The sequence below is a fragment of the Falco naumanni genome, chromosome 7, assembly GCF_017639655.2.
Source record: "Falco naumanni isolate bFalNau1 chromosome 7, bFalNau1.pat, whole genome shotgun sequence".
Taxonomy (NCBI): Eukaryota; Metazoa; Chordata; class Aves; order Falconiformes; family Falconidae; genus Falco; species Falco naumanni.
In genome coordinates, this window is record NC_054060.1 from 38,079,910 (window position 1) to 38,095,686 (window position 15,777).

A 15,777-nucleotide genomic window follows, 5' to 3' on the forward strand; every position below is an offset into this window, starting at 1 on the left:
TGACAGAAATTAATTATTCCATAAGCCTCTAGAAAGAGGACTGTGAGGTAGGTGCTTCTGACTACAGCCTAATAAAAGATTAAAACCAGTAGAGAGGATAACCTACAACTGTTAAGAAAAGTCATCTTCCATATTTAGGCTGACTTCACTAGAAGTATGCTTGCTATATACAGCACCCAAGCAGCCAGGCATGGCTGAGGGAGCCTGTGCAAGCAAGTGTTCTGCTGCTGACTTTGTAGGAAGCAGGGGTTTACCTTCAAAGTCAGAGCTAGCCAAGATCCCTCATGGGTGAACGAAGAAAGTCTGGGCTTCTGTTTTCTTGTTCACCTCAATCTTCCTCTAAGTTGAATTCAAGTGGAAGAGGGCTGTTTTTCACTTGAAATGTGTTTATTTTTCAAGCTAGCTAAAGACCTTTCTATGGAATTAACAGCAAACATAGTACACTGTTTCCCCTATGTATTCATGCCTTTTGAAAGAGTTGACAAAATCACTGTCTGGTCTTCCCATTTCTGCGATTTCTTAAGAGCCACTATGCAAATAAATAGTCAGCTGTTTAAGTCGAGGCTTCCATCATCAATGAGTTCACTGTGAAGGACTCAAAAGGCAAACATACTCCAGAAAGCTTTCGTATTCCATTCGGGTCAGCTGCTGAAAGGTTTCAGTAGGATAGCTTTTCTTAATATTTTTTTTTTTTTAGCCAGCACTTTCACAGCAGCTCACAGCATTACAGACAGCAAGAGAAGGGCTCCTATCCTGCAGCATCACAGATAGTGTCATTTCTGGTTAATTAATTACTAGGATCCCCATATTAGATGGTAAGATCTGAGAACCATCATGTCATCTTGTTGACATGAATGAGGTTCAGCATGGAAATACCTAACAGAACTCACAAGGGCTTCAGAAAGTCACATATACACATGCAGTGACCAAATACATAAATAAATACAGGATTGTAATACCTCTTATGACCTTTTAGCAAAGACGACTGTAACTTCTCATGCCCTGAGCCAGACTGAAGGTCTTGAGAAGCAGACAGATGGTACATCAGGAACACAACCAGCAACAAAATTATTTACAAGTTGTTGTTGATTATTCCCTGCCTGGCTGTATAATCAGTCCAGGCCTTTGATGAAAAATGTCCCATGCTTTACCACAAAATCAAATTACATCACGGAAAAGAAAAATGACACTAAACATTGGGTGGGACGATTAATGTAAAACTGTGGGACCCAGATCCCATCTTCTGATCCAAGGCCAGAGAGAGTTCCCTCCCACTGAAGAAGACCCGTAGCTTTTGGAAAAGAATTTGCAGTTTTAATTCCAGGCTCTAACAAACAAGTGAGGCTGTGACCGAAGTGGTTATCCTTGGTGAAAGCTTGACAAAGAAGCAAAGGATATAAAAAAAGCCTGGGAATATGACAAACCAGAACAAGGAAGAGGGTAATGGTGACATTTCTGGCTTTAGCTAGTATTTAAGTGGCATATTTAAGTGTCCTTGTGTTGATTCTCTGTGTGAGAATCTAGTTTCCCCAAGAATAACATCTTGCATTATTGGTATCCGGTGTATCAGTATTGGTCCTCTTGACCTGAGATTCCACCAAAGCCTTGGCCAGATACTGGGTGACATTATCTGATCACAAGCAGACTGAGATACATCAATGAGGTAACTATTTATTCCCTTGCTGAAGCAAGGAAAAAGCCACTAACACAGCGGACTTCTGTCATTAAGCCTGTATTATAATTCATGCTGAAGTGATATTCAGACCACTCTATAAAAAACACAACTGCACTGAAAAAGCCAGCATTCACTTCACTTCATGAGGAAGAAAACAGAAAAGAGAAGCGAAATGAGCCAACAAGAGGATATATATTCAGTATACATCCACCACAGCTCTAACATTTCTGCACAGTGGAGGATGTGGCGATCACAGGCAGCATCCCAGAATATACTGAAAAATCTCCTTTCAATAGGATTGTCTCTGAGTTCAAAAGTCTTTCTTGGGCTTAAGAAAATAAGATTTAAAAGGATTATTGAAATAGAAGAAGGAATAGCTACCTAGTTTGCTCAGGTACTGGGAAAATTGTGGAAATAATTACAGTGCCCTCAAGTTTACTGAACAATGGTATATTTGATACTGGAGTATTGACTCAAACCTTCAGCTGTTAAAGGAGAGGGTGGGTGGGGCAGAAAGAACTTACTTTTTTCCCCACTTTTCATCAATGGGATTTCTATTGTATGTTGCCTTAAAATTTTGATGCACAAGAATAGTCTGATCCACATTTCAGAGTGTTCCTTTTGCTCTCTGGTCTGCAGTTTGATTTTGTGACATTAACCTTCACCAAAAAAGAATCCTACCAACTTTCCCTCCTCATTTATATAGCTTGAAATTACTGCAGCACATGGATATTTGCACAGCAAAAATCACTTTTCTCCCTCCCAGATCTGGCTTGAATATGCCTCATGCCTTGCAAATCCCGAGGCTTGGCCAGACTGCAGGATGGCTGCTGTGAGGTCTTCCCTGTGTTTTTTCTCCCACAGCTTTACTCTTGTCATACTGGGAGTAGCACATAAACCACTTTCATTATTAGATCCTCTGTAGCAGGTGCAGATAGGCACACAGTATCTCACAGGGCTGGAATAGGATGTTTTCCCAAACAGAGCCCTGACTGCCCTGTTCTGGTGCTTGAGGGAAGATGCACTGCACTAGAGAGAACAGGATTCTTACTGATTTTCTAATCAGCCCTTGGGGATACAACCAAGTCACAACTTTCAATCCCAACAGAATTGAGCCAATCGGGATGAAAACTAAAAGCTCCATATGGATTATCATCGATCACTGCAATGGCGCCTGAAATATCCAGCCAAGTTTAAGACTTGGTGTATGGTGCTGATTGCCTCATAAAGCTGGAAATGGAAAAGGTCCCTAAGCATTTTACATAGGCAAGACGTAACAGCCAGCAACAGATAAGGATATCTGAGGTGAATGTCAAATTAGTAAAAGAAGAAATACCGTCAGACCACCAAACACCCAAAACCTAAGATTCAGTCTGTGTGGGTTGCAAATGTTAGCTGATATGACCAAGACAAGTATCCCTGCCTGCTTATGAAAAATGATATAACACTATACAAATTTGAAGTGCAAGGCAGTAATGTATTATTTATTCCTAGATAAACAATTACCATCCATAGCTTTTTCAATACAGCAGAGATTAATTTGAATCACACTGCACAAAGAAGTCCCCTTTGCAATTATGAATTACACTGACTCAATATCCACCTGACAACCACAGCGTCTTATACCTGCTACATCTTTGCTGATTGGTATCTTAATCTGTACAAGCACAGAGCAGAAGACATAAAGAATTGTTTCAGAGAAAATAACAGGAACTGTAGGCTTCCGTTTGGAAACTTCCTTCAAGGCAGCCATAATTAGTCCATTTGACTTTTCCCGAGTTGTGAGAGATTAAGTGGGAGAAAAGAGAGGTGGGAGGCTAAAACTAGATTTGCATTATCACCACTATCAAATGACATGTCAAGGGATATGAAAACAGTATCTGAATAAACCACAGCCATCCACTAAAGCACACACTGACAATCAAACATTTGGACATTTATGTGGGGTGTTTATATCATATACCAACAAACACAAACCTGTGTAGTTTAGACATGAATACAAATAAAGGTGTTCACATACTGCCATAAACATCCTCCCTTCTTGCCACTTTCAAGGAAGCCGATGGCCTAGATCTTATAAGCACTGAAATTGCACGGTGGCATGTTTGCAGCCAGAAGTAGCAGCCAACATTAACCAAACCACTTCCCAGACACAGAGGAGCACCTTAACGCCCGCTGAACTGGGGACTCATCATCAAGCGTATCGGCAGGCCAGAAGCTATTCTGGGTGGGAAATGTCAGTGTCTACTTGACGTCTTCTCTGGCAAACATTAGAAGATTACTAGTAACAGCCAACTAGTAACAACTTCCTATACCTCCTCACTCTCTACTTAAATGCCAGGACATAGGAAAAAAATCAAGGCTAAGTTTTATACTTCTGTCTGCCAAAAGTAACTTCACTGCAGTCAACAAAACTGCATGGGTACCATGTGTCCATTGAGCAAGTTGTCTGCAGCACAAGATCACAACACCAAGGTCTTAGGAGTTTTACAGGGATTACAGGGATTTTACACAGACATAATGTCAAAGCTCGGGTCAAATTGTGGTCCAGAATTTCAGCCACAACATGTAAGGATAATCCAGTGTAAGGCACTGATGGTAAAGAATTTGCCAAAACACAGCTGCACTGCTATCCCATTAAGATGTGTACTGCTCCTGCTTCCAACAAGAAAAGAACGATCTTCTTTCCCTTGCAACTGATGCAAAAGATACTAGAATAAATGTGTGAAGGAATTGTTCATTATATACTGTGGAATTCTTTGTTCAGAAATAGCTTCTGCCAGCAGCACCAGACATAAGCCGTGGCAATTTCAGAACATCACTTTGCCCACTCCCATTAAAACATACCAAAGTTTTGATTCCTCCAAGGCCTCAGGACAGCCCAGCACCCATCAGCAATTTTACACACTAACCCACAGGATCTTGCTGGCAGGAGGGAGATGCTAGTGGTGTGATGCCACTGGAACTGGGCTTCAGCCCAGAGACAGGTGGCACCGTCATCACACTGGTCAGGTTCTGGCCCACTCTTGACTTCAGTAAGGCTTTCAGCAGTGTCTCCCATCACATCCTTACAGACACATTCATCACTGTGTAAAAATACATGATGGGAAGTAAAGAAGACAGTCAGACTCCTCTCAGAGGTGACAGCCTGACAGACAAGAGGCAATGGGTACGGATTTTGAAATACAGAAAATCCAATTCAAACATAAGAAGAAACTTTTCTACCATCAGGGTGGTCAAACACCGGCACAGGTTGCCCACAGAGGTTATGGCATCACCACCCTGGCAGATATTCAAAACTCAACTGGACAAGATCCTGAACAAGGGGGTGGACAAGATGATCTCCAGATCTCCCCGTCAACCGCCACAACTCGGTGTGATCCTGTGAGCAGGACCTCCCCATCCCTTCAACATCACATAGCTTGCCCCCAAAGTGTGCCTGGCTGCTACAGCACCTGCTGCACAAGAAACATCAGGTTATTCCCACAGCCTCTTCCCTTTGTAGTAACTTACTCCACGTGGAATTTACTTATTGACAATGTGTGCTCCCTAAGTAAAGTACACATAGTGGAGGAAGATTATACATAATCTTTAACAAGGACCACTGACACATTTAGACTACAACTTTGAGACTTCACGCTGCCTTCTTCCCGTAAAGCTAAAGAAAAGTTACAGGTGGCCACAAGTATATTCTACCACGCAGAAGACAGCTCAGGGATGCCTTTCCCTGAAATGCGTGCAGCTTGGCCACGCTGCGCCCTGCACAGGGGCAGTGCAGCGAAGCCATGGGTTTCCACCAGCTTTACCGATTTCTCCACAGAGCATCAGCAAGACCCAATGTTTTTGAGCCAGATACAGCAAGGAGATACGTTTTATGATAGATATTCCATGGAAAATCAAAACCACAGCAGGCAGTTTAAGTTGCAAAGCACTGTACTGAACACCACGTTTGTATCCCTTATTTGTTCTTCACATAAAGAAAGACTGAAGTTTGAAAAACTGTTTTGTTGGTGTGTTTTTTTAAGAACCTGAGAAATATCACAATTCCTGCTTTTTGCTGCTCCTGCAGGATTCCTTGGAGAGGGTTAACTGGTTTCTTCAGTGAAACAGTATGAGGTCTGACACTTTAATTAAAGGAGGTGTCAAAATGAACACAAAAATATCTTCTTTACATAAGCTGCATGTTACACTTCAGAGTCAAATGCATGCAAATTAGAAAAACAGCATCACAGCAAAAGCCTTCACACGATGCACGAAACCGGGCAGCTTTCAGGCCCCCACATCATCTGAACATCACCAGTTTTCCAGTTTCCAATGGTAGCGGGCATGACATTCAGTTTCCTAACAGTTTCTAACAGTAGTAGGGATGAGACTCAGTTTCCTAACAAAAGGACCGTCACTAACATTCACACAGAAGCAAAACAGTAATACAGACCCCATGTTTGAGGCACTTTGCTCTGCTTTCTACATCCAAAGTTTTCCACACCTCTCCTAATTTTCCTGTGACTTGTAACATCCAGATGTCTGAGGTGGGGAATGGAAGAGTGAGGGAAGCCACGCTGCTTGTTTCAGAACTGCGTAGCAAAGTTACTGCTGAAGTCTGAATTATCATTCTGGCTCTGCCGACTCCCTGACTTCTGCTCAATGCACAGTCTGAACTGGGGTGGTCTTTGACAGATCAAGCCATTACTGCAACCCACCCCAGCAGCCCCCAAGCCCTGACTGTCCAACACTACTGTTCAAGACCCAGTGATATTTCTTGCGGCCAGAAGAAACCAGGAGAGCTTGGGAGGCAGAGCAGAGTAGGAGATCACACACGCACACGACTTGCGCAGCTATAATTGCATGGCTTATCATTTCTCAACTGAATGATCCCATTTTCTCGCTCTGTCTTTAAAAAAACCCACCTGCTTAGGCCATACAACTGTGATTAACTACCTATGGGAGAGCTAGTAGCATTTTTACAGTCAAATAAGGAGTGGTAGTACAAATTGCCCTGTGCTACCATGAATCAAGCTTCGCACAACACCTCCTGCCTCCCTACCTGTGCTGAGTGGGTCCTCTAAATCACTCTGGCCAGACCAGCAGGCATGCCACGAAAAGCACATCTGTCTCACAACCAGGTTGCAACTTTGGGAAAAGCAGTGGGATACACCTTTGTCCACGCCAAAACTGCACAAAGAAGGTGTGCAGGACCAGGAAAGGACAGAAGGGGACATGAGGAGTGGGTTGTGCACTCAGAGTGGACTTGTCTCTAGATCCCCTGACCCGTATTTGCACACCAAACCCCATAGCAAACTGCAGCAAAGAAAACTTTCTCCTCGCAACAGTGCTCGCTGCTGAAACATTGACCACTCTTGCTGCCCTCCTGTCTGGCATTGATGGGGGTTCAAACCAGCTGTCCAAAGCCAGGTGTCCAAGCATATGTTCAGTATCTGGCACCAGCTGGGCTCTGGTGTCCCACAGGTCATGACCACCAGTCACACATCCATCACCTGGGTACTCTAGATCATTTGGAATGGAACTGGGCACCAATTCAGTTTAGACAACTGACTTATATCTTCAAGCATTAAGCATTTATTCATGAGCCAAATCCTACTTCCCTCATCTCTGGAGGCAAAGAGAGGCGAGTATGACCTGTTCTCTAATACGAGATACATTTGTCGTTTGTTCCAAGTATGAATGACTTCCTGAAGGAAGTGGTTCAGTTACCACAAATAAACATCCCAGTCAAATTCTGGCTAAGCTAATTTCTAATGAATGAAGCTACCGAGCAGGCAGTGCATCCCAGTGACCTTGGAAGATAGAAGTAGCAAGGCTCTGGGAATGAATTCCCAAGACTCACAAAATGATCCCAAAACTTCAAATACTATCCAAAACTTACTCCTTTTGCTCACAAAATTACAGTTTCCAGCCACAGACAGGCATCACTATCCTTCCACATTTTGAACTCACATTTCTATCTCAGAGCACTGCAGACCAGCCTAACCTGAGCCTGCTCCTTCTAGCCTTACACTCCGAGTTGCATCCCCCGTATTAGCCACAAATAGCTTGAGCCCTCTTCAGTTACAAGTATCTTGTTTTCCCATCCGCTGCCATGGGCACTACCATACTTTGCTACCTCAGGCTGCTATGAGATGAGTTATTTATATTAATAATATTATTAATATAAATTAACATAATATTAGTGACATTAGTATTAGCAGACAGTGTTGGTGCCTGGGAAGTGCAAGCAATGCTGGACCCTTGGGCAGCCTCTGCTCCGGGCTCACCATTCCCTCCACCTGCCCCTTCTCCAACGCCACGCCAGCACTAGCTGAATATTACCGTTGGTACTGTAGTGGTGTAGGGCTGGGGACCAGGTCAGCCTGCCTCCCCACCTCCTGAGAAACAGAAAGGCACTGGGCAGAGCAGGAATGAACTGAGACGTGTGTTGGGTCAATATGAGCACAGAAACGGCGAGAAGAGGTCAAACCAAACCCACTAAGAACAGTGGAGGAGAGGATCCGATATCCTGAGGGGAAAGATATTTTGTACCTTTCATGTGACATAAAATCTGAAGGACAGGTGCTAGTCCCACAACCAGACCATGTTGACTTCACCCTCTGTTCCTTGACTTCTCAACCTCTCCAGAAATTATTATTTAACAGTATTGTTGATGCTCGAGGGTCTCCTTTCTGGTATCTGTGTCATGACAGATCCACATGGCATTGCTCATCATTGTGCCCCAGGTCTCCAACATCAGTGTGGCGTGGAACTCCTCTTCCCTCAGGACTTCATAAAGTGTGCAACTTAAGCCTCTGAAATATTTTTATATTCTACTGGTTTATCATATGGACAGGGGATTCAGCAACAGCCACAATAATTTTTAGCTTATAATCAAAACTTTCTTCTCTAACCCCTCTTTCTCTTTCAGCTACCTTTCCTGAAACCATTTCAAAATGCTGCTATGATAATCTCCTCTCTCATGCGCCCCACACAACTCCAAGCCTAAAATAGTTCTGTCTCTGACACCTTCCCTTCAGTTTATTATTTATCTTTATCAGGCAGGCTCTTTCATCCCACCACGCTCCCAAGGCATCAGGAACATGAAGGAAACATTCCCAAGGAGTGCAAGTAACAAAAGGGTGATGGCAGACTGGATTGCTCCTAAACAATCCCACACTTACATAAACAGAAGGCAGCACTCAACAAATCAGTAGTGAAAAAAAAAAGGGGGGGGGGGGGGGATAAAGAAGTAATTATAATAAAAATACATGTGAATCTCCTCAGGAATACTGAAACACCAGGCATTTCTCATTTTACCCTTGAAAACCTGCTTTCTCTACATACTTTGGACCAGACAGACAATGTATCGGGTTCTCCTCCAGCAAATATTCCTGGGGAGGGGAAAAGAAAAAAAAAGCACTTAACGCTTGCAAGTTATCACTGCACAAAACACAGGAGACTCCTCACTGAAGAACCGTATAAAGGAAACTGTCACGGAGCCAAAATATTCTCGTGTGACAGCCAAGCTTCTTGCAACTTCCCAAATAAGGCCATGACTTTAAAGAGCATGTCTTTTCAAAGCCTCATTCATTTTCATTGCCTCGTGAAGAAGCACATTGTTTATGTGTCTGGGTGTGCTGATATTAAAGCAGGATGAGATGGGCACAGCTCAGTGGTTTCCAAGCCTGGCTTCCAGGCAGAATGAACCGAGAAATCATAGGAAGCTTCAGAGGCTGACAGCACCCCTTCGGCCACTACTGTGGAGTGATTCCTTGTGCAAGCTGAAACTGGAAGGTGTGAAGAAGCTAACAGAGACAGCCAGCATTTCCTAGTACTCTGGGGATAGATTTCAAGTGAAATTTGAAGCAAAATACTATATTCCTTCCAGCCTCTCAAAGTTCAGAATCTTTTGCATCAAAGTCAGGGCTCATGTTACAGTTCAGGTCAGGTTTCAGGACATTTTTCTATTTTTCAAATATCAGTTTACTCATCTTCAAAGCAAGAAAAAAGAAAGAAAACAAAAAGCTATGGAATTAGATCAGCTTTGCTGTATCTAGTTCATATTTATTATCCATTCTTCTCCTGACACCTCTCAAATACTTTCAGCTTGGCAAATTCTTTAAAATTATCATGTGCTTCATTTCTGCTACTTATTTTACACTTGAAGCACAGCACTAGGAAATCAGAATTTTTTTGCAAATCCTTTGAAACCAAAGCAAGCCCTTAAAAAACACCCTATGCAAAAACTTGCGGGTCTCAGCCTGTTATCCCATTTTTGCAATTATAACAAGTCTGTTCCTATAATAATCACACAGCAAAAAATATATTCACAGAACTTTAAAGCCATGGACAGAAGAGGAAGAAATACAGTAGGAAAGTGGGTCAGTAGAGCTTGTGTATATTGAAAGCCCAAGCTACTTAGGTGATGGCTATTCAGAAGGTACATGCTGTAATACTACATAGGCACAAAGGAGAGAAAAAGCTAAAGGAAAACAGTGCGAGTCAGAGCCATGTAATACATGACAGTTGCACCTAAACACCAACACCTTGGTGGTATCCGACTTTAAGCAACTCCAGCAAGACTCATGACTTCTAGTCATAAAATCATAGAATGGTTTGGGTTGGAAGGCACCTTAAAGATCACCTAGTCCCAACCCCCTGCCATGGGCAGGGACACCTTCCACTAGACCAGGTTGCTCAAAGCCCCATCCAACCTGGCCTTGAACACTTCCAGGGATGGGGCATCCACAGCTTCTCTGGGCAACCTGTCCCAGTGCCTCGCCACCCTCACAGTAAAGAATTTCTTCCTTATCTCCTAATATCTAATCTAAATCTACAGTCTTTCAGTTTAAAACTGTTACCCTTAGTCCATGTGCTACGTCACCCAGAGGAGAGCAAAATGCCAGTGTATGAACAGTGCCAGAAGCAGGGTGTCTCTTGCACGAAGAGTTGACCTGAGGAAAAATGCATCCCCACCTTCTCCACTTTGACTACACATTCACACTCCTGCCTTTACCCTGTAGGGCACTATGCATCCACAAACCAGGTCAAAAGTTGGCTAATCCAACAGAAAAATGACGAATTTTCCTTGGCTGGATTAACAAATCAAGAAGACATCTCACAACAAAATGCTCATGAAGTCCCACACAAGGGAAGCGGCGGGAAGGTCCTTCTAGAGCCAGAGGGAATAAACACACATTTTAGGCATAACTAATAAACTGTCCTGTAGGGTTTATCTACATGAGAAAAATCTAGAAAGGTAATCTGAATTAACATTTCTGTAATGAATCGAACCACATTAGATCCCTGCAGACACACTCATTATTAATTAAATCAACCCTATTTCATATTTAGTCTCATTTACTTTGATGTGAATTAAGCTTAATCAAATTAAGGTCACTTGAATGCTGAATCAGAGGATATATACAATGGTTTAATTTAGTTTACCTAATTTACTTTACATTCACATTTTTGGTGATTTGGATTAATTTTCCTTCACGTCTTTGTGCAGATAGCTTTAAAATAGAGAGACAGCAGAGAACAGGCAAGATGCTGGAAAAGTCCCCCCAAAATCAGCAGTTCTGAGCTGTCAGTGAACTCATTCCCCAGGAAAGGGGTACCAGAAGCTGTGTATCATGCTGAGGACACACTAGCAGGGCTGCCGCATGCTCACTTTCCATGAAGGCTCTCCTCTGTCTCTTCACCTCTGGAGCCTGGAGGCTGGAGGGAGAGAATCAGACCCTGCAAGTCTTCACATCTCCATCCTCCTGCATTTGCAATACCTGAACAGATGCTGATGCACCATGAGAAGTGCATGTCCTGAATGAAATTGAGACAAACCTCAAGGAAGCGGAGGCATTTGATGTGGTTGTTTTTTAAATAGCAGGTCACTGAAATATTTGACATGTTTTGTACTATTAGGAAAACACAGCAGTTGTCAAAGTTGTTTTTAATAAAATAACAAGAATCGTACAAGTCCACTTCTTTAGGCAGATGTGTTAAAGTCACTTGTCCTGTTTATTCACAGTTTTAAGGTCTTGTTCCAATTTCGCTTACCCTGCTCCAAAACTTAAAAAGTCACCGTTGAATCTTCTAGCAAACTGCCTTCACGTTCCTCTCAAGTGACTACACTTTTTACCATTAAAGCTATTTTTCTGTCTACCCAGATGTGTAGACAAATGAACCCTGCCATATTTAGAGCACTAATCGTCTAACAGTTTCTGCGATGCAGGTACCACCTGTGAGACTGAACTGCAGTTCAGGCCTATCACATTGACATGGCTGTTGGGGAATCAGAGATGGAAAATGATATTAGATTATAATCCCGCTGCATTCAAATAGAAGACAAGGACTCTAGCAAGGTCAGGCTTAGCCTCTAATACCCAAGCACACCTCTAAAAAGGTTGTTCAGGGAACCTTTAACTGTGTTGTTTGTTCTGCAGTGTGCACTTCGGATTATCGTCTTTTAAGGGTCACAAACAGTGTCCAAACCTCCGAAGCACAAGGATGATGAACAGATCCTGATGGCAATAACACATGACAGCCAGCATCAGGGTGCAACTAAGTCTGCAGTGACAGACTTTGACCAAAATGACAAAGAGATCAAAAGCTGGAGACCAGTGATGAGAATAAGAGGCCACAGAAAGCATTCCTGAGTAAGGAAGGACTATTGTTTTAGCATTTTAGCATGGAAATCCTTAGAAAACCACTGGGTTAATCAGACCATGCCGTGATTTAAATTTGAGCTCCTGGAAGCATGAAGTCACCACCAAGCGTAGGGTCAGACATGGAGCATCATTTCCACTTGGGCTGCCCCAGTGTGCCCTGGCCTCAGCACTGCCTTCCCTCCCACCGCCCGCAGCACCGCTGGCGGGATGCTGAGACATTCATCTACACAGCTCTGTGGAGAACCAGTTCAGGGGATGGAGCCAGCTGAAAACAGGGCCGGTCCGCTTTCAGCCGGGGAGCGCTGACTAAACCAGTACCGACACCAGAGCCCCCACCATGCTCAGGAGGGTGGTGGCAGGTAAATGCACGATGCGAGGCATTTGCGCTGCACACCTCTGAACACGCTTTGTAGCGCGAGATGTGTCCTTGTGTGCATTTATTGTTCTTGCAAACTCGTTTTCATCTCCCTTTGCTGCCTGGCGCAGCCTCCCCTCTGCTATTTCTGTAACACTCTCATATTTAATACCATGAAATTTTAAAATAGTGTGCTGGGTCAGGCTTTTTGAGATCCTGCAAAGGGTTGCAGTCACGTAGTTCTGGCACTATTTTTGTTTAGACAGGACAGAAGGGACAAGCAGGCCCTTGCAGCTCATCCTTGGGCAACACCCTGAGGACCACAAATGAGGAGGCATTCACTGGGGTCAACACGACAGGCTTAGTGGGACCCCCACTACACACACACACATGCGCACACACATTCCTCAGTTATGCTAAACGCTGTGCCCATCTTTCTGTTCACTTCTTGTTTCTATTTTAGCTCATGAATCCCTGAGAGGGAAGGACTCACCTTACCTGCCTCGCCAGGACTGCTCTGCCGGCCCCAGCCCTCCCCACCACTGCTCAGCAAACCTGCTCCTTGCACCACCCTCCTGGCCCACCCACCCCACCCCCACCCCCCGAGGGCAGGGGTTGCTTTTGACTGACTGCCAGGTTTTTGGTTAATAATTGTTCATTTGGGGTGGGAGGAATATTTCAAACAAGAGATGTTTACGTTCCTATTTGTATATGTTACAAGCGAGGACTTCCACAGAGAGGACGGGAGGAGGACAGCTTTTGGCTCCCTTCCTAACAGCTACAAAATTCCCCTTGCTGAGCTCTGCCCTCAAATGAAGAAGAGCATCTTCACCGCCCCACCAGACCTCAACCCCGTCAATACTTGCACATGGACTGAAATTTGTTACGGTCAGTGGTCTTATCACAACGGTCGTTAGGTTCACATGCATCAAGGATGCTGTTCCCCGTAATAAGGTCAAGAATGTGTCTAAGTCTTTTCAAGATTAGGACCTTAATGCCGTAGCATCAGCCAGCTTTCCTCCTGCCTCCAGCATTAGATACGGGCAGCTGAAATCCCTGAGGACAGAGCAGGATGGCCATCTCCAAGCTGACTTGCAGGTAGAGCAAAAGGCACTGCTCTGGACTGCTCCTGGGTGTGCAATGAACTAGACAGCTCCGGGGATCACTACTCGTCACGGCAATCTTGGTGACAGTTGTATGCGATTCATATGCTGTGAACTAGCGTTTGACAACTCAACGCCAATTAAAACAAATAAACACAAAGCCCAGAGTCAGCAGGTCAGGCTCTGGGTGGATCCACCACCACGCTGGGCTGCTGGTGGAGTCATAAGACAGTGCTGTGAGTTACGGATCACTTTGGTAGCAGCTGACAAAGCAGCACTTCAGTGAACTCCTCTAATGGAAAACACCACACATGTTGGAGCGCAATGAAGGGATGTAACTCCTCATTCCACCTACTCACAGACAGTTCTTACTACCAGACAAGCAAAACAGCAAACACGGACAGGTAGAGGACATTTAATTAAGCATACAGGTAAAATGAATATGTAAGTCTGTGTTCTCTCTCTTCCACTTATCTGACTAGTCAAAAAAATTAATTGCCTGAGAATAGCAAAGCTGCTTTATTCAGATGATTCAAACCTTTACTTCTCAATGTAACAGCTGTGGGATCAAAAATTGACTTAGACTCACCTAGATGATGTGTTTAGTTATTTAATAGAAAGATTAGCATGCAAATGTATTGCAGCACTCAACACTAATTCACGACGACAAAGTCAGAATATTAAAGTTACCTCATTCTGTCAAAATATGCTAGTCCAGTATTTTTCTCATTTTAAATCGCAAATCCTTTTCAAAAAGGAATTCACAGATTATCTCAAATCCCAGTGCTGTTTGGCAGGTGGGAAGGAGAGTGACAGACAAAACAGAGTAATTTAATAAAATGATGATTTTAGTATCAAAAGCATTTTAACTGGGTAATAAAAGAACGGTAAGGAGCTAATGGGCATGGGTACGTACATACAAACCGCATGAAACATATGTGCACATGTGGATGATTTTATCTTCCTTGTTTCTGATTTTTAAAGTTTTTTGTAGGGATTTTTGCACTCTCTTTTGATGCCCCCTGGACCACAAACCACAAGTTGAGGTGCGCGGGTCTATTCAGTGCTGAAGACAATAGTCCTACTCATCCAGCAGACGTAAGACTTATTTCCAATTACAGCTTTTTCACTTGAATTTACTTATTTAAGCTAACCTTTTAGCATGAGCATTCAACAGTCCTGGATGTGTTTAGCTGCCCCTGCTGCATGCAAACACACACCCATGGGACATCACTGCAGGCAGTCTCCTGATCTGTGCACAGCTATGGAAAAAAAGGGATACAGCATGCAATTAAAGGGATTATGGTGACCACGGCCCTACTGCTTGCTAATGCCATTTCAGTGTATTTTCTAGATCTGCTTGTTACTGAGGGAGTGGCTTACTGACAAGGGATAAAGGAAGGGAGCAACACACATGCTGACTAGGAAGAAGCAACGAATGATGGGAAAGGGTGAGGAAGAAAGAGAAGGAAGGAATGAATGGATGACAACACACAAGAAACTTTACTATAATGCTTAGCACAGTGTAAACAACATGCTTGTCATCCTCAGAAATGCTTTTTGAACAGAAGAATCCATTCTAGCAAAGCAAGGACTTCAGCAGGACCAAACTTAAGCATATCCTTAAATCCCGTGCTAGACTGAGACCTAGCTACTTAATCATCTTAATTCCCTCTCAGGTAAGTATTGTCATCCTCCAGCAGATAAAGAAATGAAGTCAAAAAGGTTAAGAGATTTAGCAGCCACAGAGCAGCTGAGGAAGCACAGCGCATCTGCACCATGGAGCTCACCACCATGACAAGGACCAGGCTTGAACAGCCTCACTGCAAAGCCAGACCCAAACCGCTACATCCTTGCTGGAGCATCTACCCATGCCTGCACCCACGGCACGCTACAATTCACAGTACTATGCTAAGCCAAGTTGCTCTACACAGCTTGTTTGGGTTTCCTCCCCCACCCCCCCTTTTTTTTTCCCCAGTAAACCACTGA